Below are 14,193 nucleotides of genomic sequence, written 5' to 3'. Positions count from 1 at the left end.
TACAATATTATCCACATCAGTGCATTTCAAAGTTTAATGAGCATATGAATCACTTAAGCTTCTTGTTAAAAGGCTACTTTTGATTTAATAGGTCATGGGTGGAACCTAAGGTTTTGTACTTCAAGCATACTATCAGGTGATGCTGTGCTGTTTTAAACAACATTACTTTGGGTAGAAAGGTTCTCAATGTGCCATGGGAAAGTACAAGGGAAGGCGTCAGAAAGTAGCTCTCTACTTTCTGATGATAATAAGTGGTGCTTTGTACCATTCCTTCCCTTTGGGTCGGCTTTCCTACAATGGATCAGCCAAGATTTCCAATGGGTTCTTCATGATGTATTCTCTGGGATCTGGTTTTTCTTTGGGGAAAAAGTGTCAAATAAAAGCATTAAGACACTCCCATTGACTTGTATCTGCAATCCAAATATGAACTCCTTTGCCTATAAGTCCCACAGACATTCATACCTGTTCTGTGGGCCTAGCCCAGCCACACCATATCATTGAACTAAGGGTTCAGGAGGAGAAGACTTTAATGAAAGAGTGAACGGTCATTTTACATTTTACTAAAATTATTTTCATTTTCAGGATTAAGAACCAAGCCCCAGGAAGAACCCAAGTAAAGAGGTATCTAAAGGCCAGACATTAGCTACTAGGCATACTACTTATGGAGGAATTCGAAGTCCTCTCTCAGAGTCTACTTGTGCTTTTTTTATTTTTAAATAACAAAGTGAAATAATTTGCTATCACCATAATAAAGTGATGTGAAATCTCACCATCTGTAAGATTTTATAGTCTGCAGTGCACTTTAAAAATCATTTTATTGAGATATATAATTCACATATCATAAAACTCACCCTTTTAAAGTGTTATTTGTACTTATTTTACAGCTTACTTTACAGCTGCTATAGTAGATGAGAAAAGTTAAGTTAAAGGGGTTTGGAGAGAAAAGACAGACAGGCAGGCAGAGGCAAGATAACACTCATGGTGAAAAAAACAAAAATGAGATAAAAATAATATTAAAAAGAACACAGAGAAGTAATAAGAAAGCTCATCCAGTTATCTGGAAATGTTTAGTTTATTGGAAACCCTTTCCTAATAATGCTTCAACATATCCCAAGATGCTGACTGTACAAGGCCCAGTATAATAATGATTTGAAAAAGATGTCCTTGAGTTGTCAGAGGAATGGCTGAACTACACTGTCAATGTACTGTCTCTGCTTGAAAGCAGAGATGTCTGTGATTCATTAACACATGTTCCTTACAGTGATAACAGTAATTAAAACTCTGTGTGTATGTGCGCGCGCGTGCGTGAGTGTGCATGTGTGTACGTGCACGTGCACTTTATGGAGTAAGTAGTCTGTTCTTCCCACACTGAGTCAGTCCATGGGGATTCCAGAAAGTCAATTCTTTATGGCGTGGCCTGAGAGATGTGACCAAAGGTAGCATGTGCACTTGGTTCTGTGGCTCATGAGAGGAAGTGCTCATCAAACACAGCCCTGTGCATACATGGGGGCAGGCATCCAGGGACTGCTTTCTGATTATCACTCTCAGTCATGAAAATGTTGACTTTTCTAGATTGGACTTAGAATGGTCTTACCTCTGAGATGAAAAGCGAATATTAGGTGTTTTTCTGCCAGATTTTCCTTGATTTAAAAATCTGAATTTCATTTTCTCCCCTGACCTCTAGCTACAGCAAGGTGCAGAATGTCACTGCCTGGAACCACTGAGATAATGACTGGGCAATTCCCTTCCCCTTTCTTCCTTTTTCCTTCCCTCCCCTCCCCTCCCCTTCACCCCTCCTCTCCTCTTCATCTTCCCTTTCTTTTCCTCTCCGCTTTCCTCTCATTTTCACTCCTCCCATTTATTCTTTTCTCCTTTCCTCACACTTCCATTCTCTTTCATTTTTGTTGGTGGGACAAGGTTTCTCTTTAGCTCAGGATAGTCTCTAGCACATTCTGCTTTCGCCTATTCCACCTAGGGTTATGATTATTGGTGTGTACCAACCATACTTAACTGGCCAGCAAGTTTTTTAGTTCCTTCCTGTGACAGCCCTCATCCCCACAGAAGGCAAGCCACTTGGTTTCCTTGGCTGTAATGTGAAGTTGATGCCTTTCCTGGGCACCTCACAGAGTAGGGTCTAGTAATAATCTTAAAAAGTAGATAAAACATATTGGGTTCTTACTATTTTGGGGCACTCTGTGAAAGGCTGTGAATGTTTTACCTCATCTTCTCTTTACACTGAAGTAAAAATTTTGATTATCTTCATTTCCCGGGTGATGACACTTCTCAAAGAAGTAACCGGCCCAAGATTACTAAGGCTAAAAATAGATAAAATATGAAACACAAAGACATTTTTTATTCCAAAAATTAAATGAGAGAAGGCATTTCAAACAGCACTGCCAAAGTTTCTTATGAGATTAATACTATTTCCAGAATTATCTTGTAGAACCACATTTACCTACCTTTATCTTCTTGACCCTTTTGCAGATCACAATTGAATTTAGGGTTTCTTTAGACTTTTAAGTTACTTTTCCAGGTAGTGTAGGGCCAGGGATATCTTTGGCTGCAGGATATTGGAGATAGGGTTAGATTTGCGTTTTTGACATATTTTCTACGTCAGTGGTGTTGGTCTGAACCTTTACTAGAGGGAAATGTTTTCCCTCAGATACTTTGGTGAAAAAGGATCCAAAATGTCTTCACTAGGAAATGCAGCCACGTTGTAACTAAGATCAAATGTCAGGAATGCTACCTCCCACAGATTTCCAGTGGCTATTTTTGTCCTTCCTGCATAAGATTCCCCCACCCCCACCCGCATGACCCTCTCAGATTTGAGCCTTACTGTCTCCTTTGGAAAATGCTGCTTGAGTCTAATCTCTGACTCAAGTAATTACTATGCTGATTTGGAAGCCTTTAAGAGCTATTTGACTAGTTTCAGCATCATGAATACTTTATTTCATTTCTAAACTGCTTTTCAATGCCCATTTCTATTGGTGCCTTTAATTCTATTCCTCCCTGCTCCACCCCGCTCATCAATGGAAGAAGAGAGGGAAGCTCAGCTTCAGGTTTTTCTGCCTACTTCCTTTTTCATTTCAGAGGTCAGTTGTTGTTGTTGTTGGGTTTTTTTGCCAGTCCTGGGCCATGAACTCAGGGCCTGAGCACTGTCCTTGGGCTTTCTCAAGGCTAGAGCTTTACCACTTGAGCCACAGCACCACCCCGGTTTTTTTCTATGTATGTGGTGCCAAGGAATTGAACCCTGGTCCTTGTGCATGCTAGGCAAGCACTCTACTGGTAGGCTAAACTCCCGGCCCTCAGGGGTCAATATTATTCATCCTTTCTTTGGTGTGTGACTGATTCCATCTGAGAACATCTCTGTGTTATTCAAGTTTATCCAATTTGTAAACAGAAATTACTGTTTTTTATTCCCCCTCCCCTAGACTACATTTTTATAGACTGTCCCAAAACTGCTGGCATGGTTTTCTATTCAGCATTTGTAGTCAAACATATGCTCCTGTTTCTTCTTTTAGCTTTCTGACTTCCATAGTCCATTTGTTTTCATACCCATCTCCATAGGACTCTTAGCAGCTCTGCACCCTCATCATTTCTCTTCTAACAGTCATCAGTTCTTCCTTCTCCTTTTCTTTCTTCTCCCATTTTGTTTTGCTTTTACGTAGTCTTGCTATTGAAGTCCAGACTAGTGTTGAGCTCACGATCTTCCTGCCTCTGACTTCTAAATGCTGGGATTACCATCTTGTACCATCACGCCTGGCTCCTTTCCTTTCCTTCTTTGACCTGATATATTTACTTTTCACACAAAAGTTAGAAAGGACTGGCAGTGAACGTGCAGCAGAATTAAGTAAGAAAAGCTATCCAACTGACAGCATTACTTTTTCTCTAATCAATAATTCATTTTTAACCAGAGTGCTTGAGGAACTTGAGACTTGGCCTTAAATAGTTCTTCACAAACAAAAGAAAATGAGCAGAAGTATAAAACAAAATATAAATTGGGACATGGACCAAACAAAATGAAAACATCTCACAGAGTGATGAAGACTGTGTAAACTTATTTAGGATTCAATATGATTGTTCTTGCAAGATGCAAGGCATGGCTCATATTTGTTTTGAAATGTATCTGTATTACATAAACAAGAAACCATGGCTTTTGACTTGTCCTTGCATAAATGGAAGTACCCTAAAATTTTACATAATTTGAATCTTGAACTTCATTGGAAATTGATGCCAAAAAAGGGGGAAAAAGTCTTTAGCGCAGCAAAAAAAAAAATTCCCAGCAAAAAAGACTGCTACCCATATCTATCAATCTATTTATCTATCTATCTATCTATCTATCTATCTATCTATCTATCTATCTATCTATCTATCTATCATCTTCCTACCTACCAATCTATACCAGGTTAAGTATATTTTCCTGTGCAGAAATTTGCCAAGATCAGGAATTTCAAAACTCTTAACCAGCCCATGAAGTAGAATGACGCACACTTTTCCACCTCCTCCACAAACTGCATCTTTTGTTTTGAATCAGGTCTACCGTACATCTCCCATGCATTTATTTTATTCTTGCTTGATGTGTAGGGGCTCATAGTTAGCCATTTCCCAGTGAGCCTTAGCTTAACTGTCATGCTCTGAGTCATCATAGCTGAGGTTGGTCTCATTTCTGGAGCCAGGAAACACTGAGATACCTTCCTGTTCAAGCCTATCTCCATAGGACCAAACCTTCCCTGCCAGTGTTGGCTGTGAGTTTCATTCCTTTCAATACACACACACACACACACACACACACACACACACACACACACACACACACACACACACGCCATATTCTATTTCTTTTTTTGTTGAGCATCCTATAGTCTAAAAATTTGTAATATACCAAAACACATGACCTTTTTTTTAACATTAACATGATAGGACAATGGAAAATTCCACACCCCATCTCATATAATGGTTCACATTCAAACATAGGCACAGTAAAAAAAATAATACAATATTGAAAAAAAATGACATCCAGACTATATGTGTACGGTGTCTATAGCACATCATTTGTACAATTCAAAATCCAAACAATCTGAAGTCAGAAGCACTTCAGATAAAGTGATATTCAGCTTATCTTCAGAAGGCTTTGTCAGGTATTGGGCAAATTTCCTCACTCCGTTTCTCCCTCTGTCCATGCAGCAGCTCTCTTTTTGTACCTGCTGATTAAGGGCTCATGTACATAGTTCGATTTATATAAAATGTCTGCTAGGAAATAGCACTGTCATTTTATAATGAATTTAAAAGTTATTTTTCTGTACAGACAATAGACAACCAGAGCTTGAAGTTTTGAAAACATCTAAAATTTGACAACAGAACCTAAATGGGAATGGCATGTAGAAAAAACGAGGAAGAAAGACACAGCTTGGATTTAACTGTACCCCTCTTCCCAGAGTTCTATATTATTGTTGTTTGTAGGGTGCAAACCTCCTCCATCCCCAGCTGTCTGGTTTTGGGGTTTGCCTTGAGGGCCAGGCAGTTACTAAGCAGGCAATCTACTACTTGAGCTTTATTAACTCCTAGGCATTTATGTCTTTAGATAATTTTTCAGATAAGGTCTCATGTTTTATCCATGAACCAGCCTCAGACAGACCACCATCCTCCCATCTATGTCTCCAGTATAGCTGGGATGAACAGTAGAAGCCATATTACCCTGCTTCTATCCTATAGTTTGAAAGAGATGCAACCTCCTCTTTGTAGTGTGGAGTCCACCCTAAGGCGATCTTCATCAGCAAAATTCAAGTCCTTTCTAAAAACACATGCAGACTAATTTTCCCAGCACGGGAGGAGATTAATTAATTGGGCTTCCAACGGCATTTCTGACTTCAAGGATGAAAGTTCTTTAATTATGTCCTTTTGAAAAAGTATTTGCTAAGACCAGGTTCCCATTTATGACAAGATTTGAAAGGCTCAAAAGCAATATTCTCTTATTGATGACCATAAGACTGGCAGCACAGTCTACTTGAGCAAAATAAAAATGGTTAATTAAATATTGTGGTAGAGACACTGAGGTAGTTGGAAACCATTTCCTCCTACTGCATGTGTGCCCAGAGTTCTTCAAGTGTGCACACTTACTCATACCAATTACTCCAGTATTGCTCTTCTTCGTTGTCAGTGGATGATGTACCAGGCATCTGTTTTCCCATCCCATTCTTACCATGCAGTTAAGAATTTAGACCGAAGGAGATGACAGATTTTTTTTTTCTCATAGGGAGAAAAGAATTTTAAGTTAAAATGATAAATTATAAGTTTTAAGTAATTTTTACTGTGAATGTCATAGTTCTGACAATGGATGACTTATTTTTTGCAAATACTTGCATTTTGAGCCATATTCTTCATGAGCATCTTTATGTCTAGAAATTATTTTAGGAAAAAGAAAGATAATTTGTCATTAAGTTTTGTTTTCATGGACATCTGTTCTTGATCAAATGGGTATTCTATATATATGGATAGGTGTTATCACTTTGGTCTTGACTTTTTGCTTTTTTGTATCTTGATTTGGTGTTGGTTCTGCAGATCCTAATGATAATTGAAACCAAATTTTATCCCATTTATTTGTTGTCTATTTAGAGTCCGCAAAGAAAACAGCCCTGTTACAGCAAGATAAAGATGGTAAGTCTATATAGTATTTAATTCCCCTCCTACTGTCTCCACAGTTATATACAGTAACATTCATTCCAGTAACAGATGCCTTTTCAAAGTCCAATTTGAGAAAGGAATCTATTCTTCTGAAATATAAAAGCAATCAGAAACATCAATAGCTCATATTTTCTCACCTCGATGTCATTTAGAAATGATTGAACACATATTGTGGCGATTGAGTTTGTTTGATTTCTTTCCTACCCAGGACCTGCTGTCAGTCATTACTGGTTTTTTTTGGTCTTATTTGGCATCATTCGATGGCCTAGCACAAGGGAAGTTTATAACAAAAATAAAGCTACAGTCTTTTTTTGTTTGCCTCAACCATAGTTTCTATCTTATTTTATTTTGAAAATTATCTTTAGTTGTACAAAGGGGCTCCAATTCAACATGTCAGTTTATGATTTTCACCAATGCCACTCTTTTCATCAAGCTTATCCCAACCCCTCCCATCTCCACAAGTCCTTTTAACATCTGTACATTGAATAGTATAACAATTTACTCGCCTCTCTCTCTCTCTCTCTCTCTCTCTCTCTCTCTCTCTCTCTCTCTCTCTCTCTCTCTCTCTCTCTCTCTCTCTCTCTCTCTCTCTTTCCATTCATCTGCCTCTCTTCCCTTGACTTCTTCCTCAACACATAAAATCTTTTATTTATTTTTTATTGTCAGGGTAATGTATGGAGAGGTTACGGTTACATTTGCCAGATAGGTGCACTACTTCTCATATATTGATACCCCTTCTCATGTTTTTTGGTTTTGGTTTTGGTTTTGGTTTGCCAGTCCTGGGCTTGAGCTCAGGGCCTGAGCACTGTCCTTGAACTTTCTCAAGGCTAGACCTCTATCACTTGAGCCTCAGCACCACTTCCAGCTTTTTTCTATGTATGTGGTACCCAGGAATCAAACCTGGGTCTTCCTGCATGCTAGACAAGCACTCTAGCACTAGGCCAAACTCCCGACCCCCCGCTTCTCATATTTTTGTCCCCATTTCCCTCCTCCCATCCCTTCCCAATCACCTTGCTTTCTCCCCTTCCCCTTTCTATTTCAAATAAACAAATAAATGTGTATACTATATGCCAGGTAACAAAATCAGATACAATAACCATTAAGAAATTAACCAAAGGGCAACAAAAGAGAAGAGAAATAACATAGCACATTAAGAACAATAATCACACAAGACAAAGCTCTTGTTTTCATATCATAGAGATCCTTTCAGTTAGCCTCATCCTATATATGATCTTAGGTTTGAGGTATTGTAATCTGCTAGGAGAGTCCTAGAGGTGTACTAATTATTACAAATGAGGGAAACCATGGAGTCTATGTTCCTTTGGGTCCAGCTTACTTCACTTACTATGATTTTTTTTTTCTGAGTCTTTCCATTTCCTTACAAATGGGGCGATGTCGTTCTTTCTGATGGCTACATAGAATTCCATTGTGTATAAGTACCACATCTTCTTGATCCAATCATCTACTGACGGGCATCTAGGTTGGTTCCATGTCTTTGCTATGGTAAATAGTGCTGCAATGAACATCGTTGTGCTAGTGGATTTAGTATGTTTCTGGATGTTTGGATAAATGCCAAGGAGTGGAATTGCTGGGTCATAGGGGAGCTCTATGTTTAGTCTTTTGAGGAACCACCATACTGCTTTCTGTAGTGGTTGAATGAGTTTACACTCCTACCAACAGTGCAGTAGTGATCCCTCCTGGCCACATCCCCTCCAGCATCTGTTATTATTAGATATCTGATCCTGGCCATTCTAACTGGAGTGAGGTGGAAACTCAGAGTTGTTTTGATTTACATTTCTTTTGTGGCCAGAGATGTTGAGCATTTCTTCATGTGTCTTTAGGACATTCTTATTTCCTCCATCATAGAAGTTTCTAAGTCTTTAGCACATCTTATAATGGGATGGTTGTCTCTTCGAAGATTAGTTTTGGAGACATTCAGTTTTTTAGATGTAGATATATTTTAGATATGAGGTCTTTGTCTGTTATGTGGCTAGAAGATCTCCAACTCTGTCGGCTTTCTATTTAACTTGCTAATTATGTCCTTTGCCATACAGAAGCTCTGCAGTTAATGCAGTCCCATTTGTCCAAACTTTCTTTAATTTGTTAACACATGCAATCTTAAGAAGATGTTTGTGTTATTTAGATTGTAAAAATGAGTTTGGGATTACACATGATGGAGTAAGAAATTAACACAATAAAAATGGATGATCCTAGACAGTGGATTATGGCACGGGAACATTCTTGGGTGGAATTTTAACTTTTCCAGAAAGTCTCAGAGTATGATACTGGAGGCCTTAGCCATAACAAAAAATATATATTCATGGCTGTTCTGAATGAATCATAATTTTGCCTAAGGCCATAATCCTGCATTCTAGAATAACCCAAATGTCATTCGTCCAACATTAACCTTCAAGAGGAATTAAATTTCTATAGTCAAAGCTGAAGATTCATAAACATTTTTTTCAGATTCTTTCTCCCCATCACCAGGAGTACTTTGCAACCACAGGCCCAGCAAGAGTCATCTTCCTTGGACCTAAAGTCTGGACAACATTTGACTCTCTCTGGAATCCCCAGTAACAGATTTGAGGAAGGGCTCACATAATTTCTTCAGAAAGCTGCAAGTGAGCTATTTCACAGCTAGAGTTTTAGTCCTTAGCCTATAATTTTATAGACTTACTTTCTTGAGCCTAAGGCCTGAAGTTCAAAAGACCAGAACCTCAAGATGGACACTGGTGATTCAAGCCTGTAAGTCCGGAGGCTGAGATCTGATGATTGTGATTTGAAGTCAGCCAGGAAGGGAAGTCTAAGCTTATCTCCAGTAACCTACCCCTCAAAAAAGCTGGAAGTGGTGTTGTACTCAAGCCGTGTTAGCCACTGAGCAACCTTTAGGTTAATTAAAAGATGACTCGCATTTCATTTCAGCAAAATCCTGCCTGTAATGTGCCATGACAAATTCAGTTTGACCATGTAAAGTCAAGAATTCTCCCACACAATGTATGTGATGAGTTTATGAAACCATGGTCCAACCCCAATAAGAACCCTAAACAAAAAAACAAGAAAAGAAAAAGCTGGAAGCAGTGCTGTGCTGAAGTGGTAAAGCCCTATCCTTAAACCAAAGAAGCGAAGGGACAATTAACAAGGCTCTGATTTCATACTTAGAACCAGAATACTCCACACATACACATACCATACACACACACTCATATGTGCACGCGCGTGTACACACACACACACACACACACTGGACAGAAACTTAGAACTTAGATAAAATATCAAGTAGCAAGGAGTTGAGATTGTTGTCAAATTCACCTTGTTTTACTTTTAATTTAAAATATATTCCAAAAATATCTTTTTTTGTGTGGGTCATGGGGCTTCAGCTCAAAGGTACTGCGCTACCCTTGAGCCAAGCCCCACTTCCCCATTTCCTCATTTTCTAGGGGTTAATTGGAGATAAGAGTCTTAGGGTTTTTTTTTGTGTCGAACCTTTTTTGTGTTGAACCTTGATCCTCACATCTCAACCTGCTGAGTAGCTAGGATTACAGTGGCGAGGCACCATGCCTGCCTCCAAAAATATCTTTTGGAGGAGGCGAAAAAGTAGGAGGAGGAGGAAGAGGAGGAAAGGAGAAAAGAAAGAAGAAAAGAAAACGAATAACTTCAAATTTCATGGCCCAAGAATAATAACTGTGAGTTTGAGCTTTTATCTAGCTCCAGGCAGTCTCTCTTTATGTCACTAAGAGAAACTTTGTTTCTTTTTGTTGATTTCTCTATATTAAGGGACACCCACCAACACCAACACTCCTAGGATTTTATAGGACCTTGCTTGAGTTATGGGGAGGAGAACTGTTATCATATTGGCTACTTTGGGAGAGGAACCTGCAACAAACCTTTTCCATTCCTATTTCTCTTTATTTTCTGGACTGTGCTCTACCAAGATTATATGTTTCACTTGCTGTCAGTCTTGCAGGATCTCAGTGGTAAGTTTATAGAAAGCTTATGGGTGGCCAAGAGGTTAAATTATGGCTGATTAGGAGTTCAAATTCAGGAAATCTACTTACCCACCAATGTAAGATACAGTGTGTCAGTTTTTTTATTGACCAGCCTTGCCAGCTCTGAAGTTAAATCTTCTGTACCTTCCTCTTCTGGTTACCTCTAATGGGTTTAGACCTTAGCAAGAAAGAATTCCAGTTTATTCCCTGAACACGCAACTTTTACAGCTCTTAATCTCACCTTCTGATATTTTCAATAGCTGGAGCTAAAGATCATATGCATTTAGGGCTAAAATAAGTGTACCTGCCTGTCTTTTTCTTGGAAATGGCATCTGTTTACACCTTATGATGCTGAGAGGTTTGCTTTGTTATTGGTAAGGGAGAAGAGTTTGAATTGATGGGGAGAGTAGAAAAGTTAGTGTGAATAATGTAGTGTCTTATCCCTGCCCAAGCCTTTTTTTTATTTTTATTGAATTTAAACTTTTATAGTTAGAGGAATGAGGGCCAGAAATCACAGAACTGTTTGAGAGGCTGCCAGTGTCTGGGAAAAGCAGAACTGCTCTGGGGCTTAGTGACAAAGTATGGTACAGGATTGGAAAGGGAGTCATTTTTCCCACCTCTGAAACAAACCCAGTAGTATTTTGGCTCTTTAAAGATTGGAAGCCAATTGTTGGCTTAGATGACAAGGTTCTGATTGTAAGCAGTGGTGACCCTTCATTCAGAGGATGGGGACAGGTGGGAGGAGGAGAAGGGAGGAGGCAGGGCTGCCCTACTGCAGGCCTGTAGAACACACTTCTTTGGAGGCTTGAGAAAATTACTGAGGACTATTTTGAAATGACTTAGTTTCTAGGAGTTATTCTGGCTGGAGTCTGAGTTATGCCTTTCATTCATTTATCTAAGAAACATCAATGTGAGATATGGAGGGGTATCCTGTAATCCCAGTCCTTGGGAGACCAAGGCAGGAGGATCTGTAGCTGGTCAGTTTAAATGACATAGCGTTGGAGACCAGCCTGGGACACATAGATACAGTATTTATCAACTGCCAAAACATTATTTTTGGCTTTAAGAGTCTCGAGGCGAACATTGCAGACAAAGTTGTCCTTTTCAAGCAATGTCAACTCTAATGGTAGAAATCAGGAGACAACTTTGATTCTTCTTATTTTTTTAATCTGGTAATGTCTGAGACATCTGTGTTATTGCATATAGTACATATATACATATATTCACATATACATATACAGATATATGTATCCATTTAAAGATCATTTCCACAAATACATTATAGATTTTAATTAATTTATAAAGTTCTTATAGTTAACTGCAAAATGAGAGCACTGTTTTCTTTTTCTTTTTTTGTCAGTCATGGGGCTTGAACTTAGGGCCTGGGCATGGTCCCTCGCTCAAATCTAGTACTCTACCACTTGAGCTGCAGCACTACTTCTGGCTTTTTTGTGTATGTGATATTGAGGTACCAAACCCAAGCACTATTTTCAGTGCTGATATAATATTCCTAAACATAGAATGTCCTATCTTCACTAAATTGCACTATGGACATTTGGTGTATTATATTACGAATTTTTCATGTTTTATGTAAGACCCTACTCCTGCCCTACATGAGGTCCTCAAGCCTTATTTCTCTACATCCAAAAGTAGTATACTTGTGTCTAGAAATGGTCCCTTCCATCATTCTTCTCTGATGCTAAGTTACCTGACCCTCAGGAAGGAGCCCTGTATGATTTGATCTATGCCACCATCTTCCCTACTATTCCAATGCATTATTTCTTGCCAATGGTTTCCCACTGCCCACATGGGGCTGGAGCTGTGCTGTCTTGTGGCAGAGTAGAAAGAATATGTCTTCTCTTCCACATAACTTGCATTCTCCCCAAAGGTACCCAGCCATGCTCGCCAGGACATATAAGAGTGGACCAGGCTGGTGTTGGAGTAAGCATTACATGCACAGAAAACAGGCACAGTATTCAGTGTCAGGGCTGTGGAAAAATATTAACACCAATCTATCTTTGATTATTCAAAGATAAACAGTCTCCAAGGAATTAAGATCATTGGGGAAGAAAAATTATGTCTCATTTTTTCCCCCATCAATATAACACCTTTCTGGTAGTTATGTGGTTCCATGTGTGCCTTGTTCAGTGGGAGGCCCATTCTCCAACTGCCTGGAGAAAGATGGGTTCAGAGTTATTCATGCAGGATACAATTTGAGAGGCAGAAACACTCCTTAGCTATGATGGGTATTGATGCCTTCTCAGGGCAGCACTGTGGAAGCATCCCTGTGCATCTACCTGAAGGACAGGCTCTTAAGATCTCTTCATTTTTCTGAAAGCATTAGTTAAAGAGGTCCTCTGAAAATAGCATCTAGCTATTTGTACTAAAGGGAACATGGCTAAAACAGATCCTACTTAGGTTGAAAGTCCTACCTGCTAGGGTAACCAACTCTCGATTGTCTCAGAATAGCCCAGTGTCAAGCGTTGTACAAACTAGAAAACTAAGGCCATGGGACCTTCTGGTTTTAAATAATTACCAGCCCTGGAATTCCCACTTTTGGTGGGCTAACAAGTTATTTAGATGGTGGAGATATTGAGTATGGAGGAATTAGTTAAAACATGCTGAAATTGGGCTTGGAGTTTGGCCCAGTGATAGAGTGCTCGCCTAGCATGCACAAAAACCTGGGTTCAATTTCTCAGTACCACATACATAGAAAAAGTCAAAAGTGGTGCTGTAGCTCAAGTGGTAGAATTCTAGCCTTGAGAAAGGACAGTACTCAGGCCCTGAGTTCAAGTTCCAGGACTGGCCAAAAAAGAAAAAAGTTCTGAAATCATCTTGGGCTTAGAGACTAGCGCTCAGATCCTCTTTTCTTGTTGTAAGGTCTGTAGGCTCTGGGAGAGGAAGAGTTCATATGCTTCCCTGTGTTTCACTTTTCTCATCTGTAAAACCTGAATAGCAAATGTGCCTTCCCTGCCTCACAGAATAACTGCAGGGATCAAATGTGATGTTTTTGCATAAGAATGCACTTTGTTAGCTTTGAGAATTGGGGCAGCTAATGTAGTCTCATTGTTCTGAGGCATTTGCCTGTTAATGATATGTGGGTTGGGTCTCTGTTATGATTTCTTCCATCTATTGTGATTTCTATTTCTCATCCTTGCATTCAGTTGGAGGTAAAGAGCCACATCCAATGCCTCAAATATGAACGTGAGACAGGGTAAGGGAAAACTGGTGGGTTTCAGGGCCTGCTGGCACACCAACCTGTCACATGGTAGTGTCATCCCTTGTGCAGTCTATCGGCAGTTCTCTGATTTGTGGGTCTTTTCCTTTCTCATGAGAGGAAGGATGCATCTGAGGTGAAGGTGGACTGAAGATGAATTCCTTTCTGTCAGGCACAAAGCAAGCTTTTCTAAAGAGCAGTCAGAAAATGAGTCAAGAATGGCAAAAAGGAGAAAGGTTGCCTTTTTTCTTCCCTTGTATTCTTCATCTTTTTTTTTATTTTTTCCATTTTGTAAGAGCTCAATTTAGT

The 14,193-nt window shown here is 39.3% G+C and overlaps 1 long non-coding RNA gene across 2 annotated transcripts in view; it reads left to right on the top strand.

The window, feature by feature from the left end:
* LOC150054122 (uncharacterized) overlaps window positions 1-14,193 on the top strand; it is a 57,319-nt gene that overhangs the window by 16,667 nt on the left and 26,459 nt on the right. The window contains exon 3 of one of the 2 annotated variants that reach the window (XR_016537831.1): window positions 583-769. The exons of the other annotated variant lie outside the window; for it this stretch is intronic. This is a non-coding gene — a long non-coding RNA (uncharacterized LOC150054122). Of the gene's footprint in view, window positions 1-582; window positions 770-14,193 lie in introns of those variants that run through there. 2 annotated transcript variants of the gene reach the window in all.

The sequence above is a fragment of the Megascapheus bottae genome, chromosome 15, assembly GCF_031878675.1.
Source record: "Megascapheus bottae isolate mThoBot1 chromosome 15, mThoBot2.hap1, whole genome shotgun sequence".
Lineage (NCBI taxonomy): Eukaryota > Metazoa > Chordata > Mammalia > Rodentia > Geomyidae > Megascapheus > Megascapheus bottae.
This window is presented reverse-complemented; position numbering and strand designations above follow the sequence as displayed.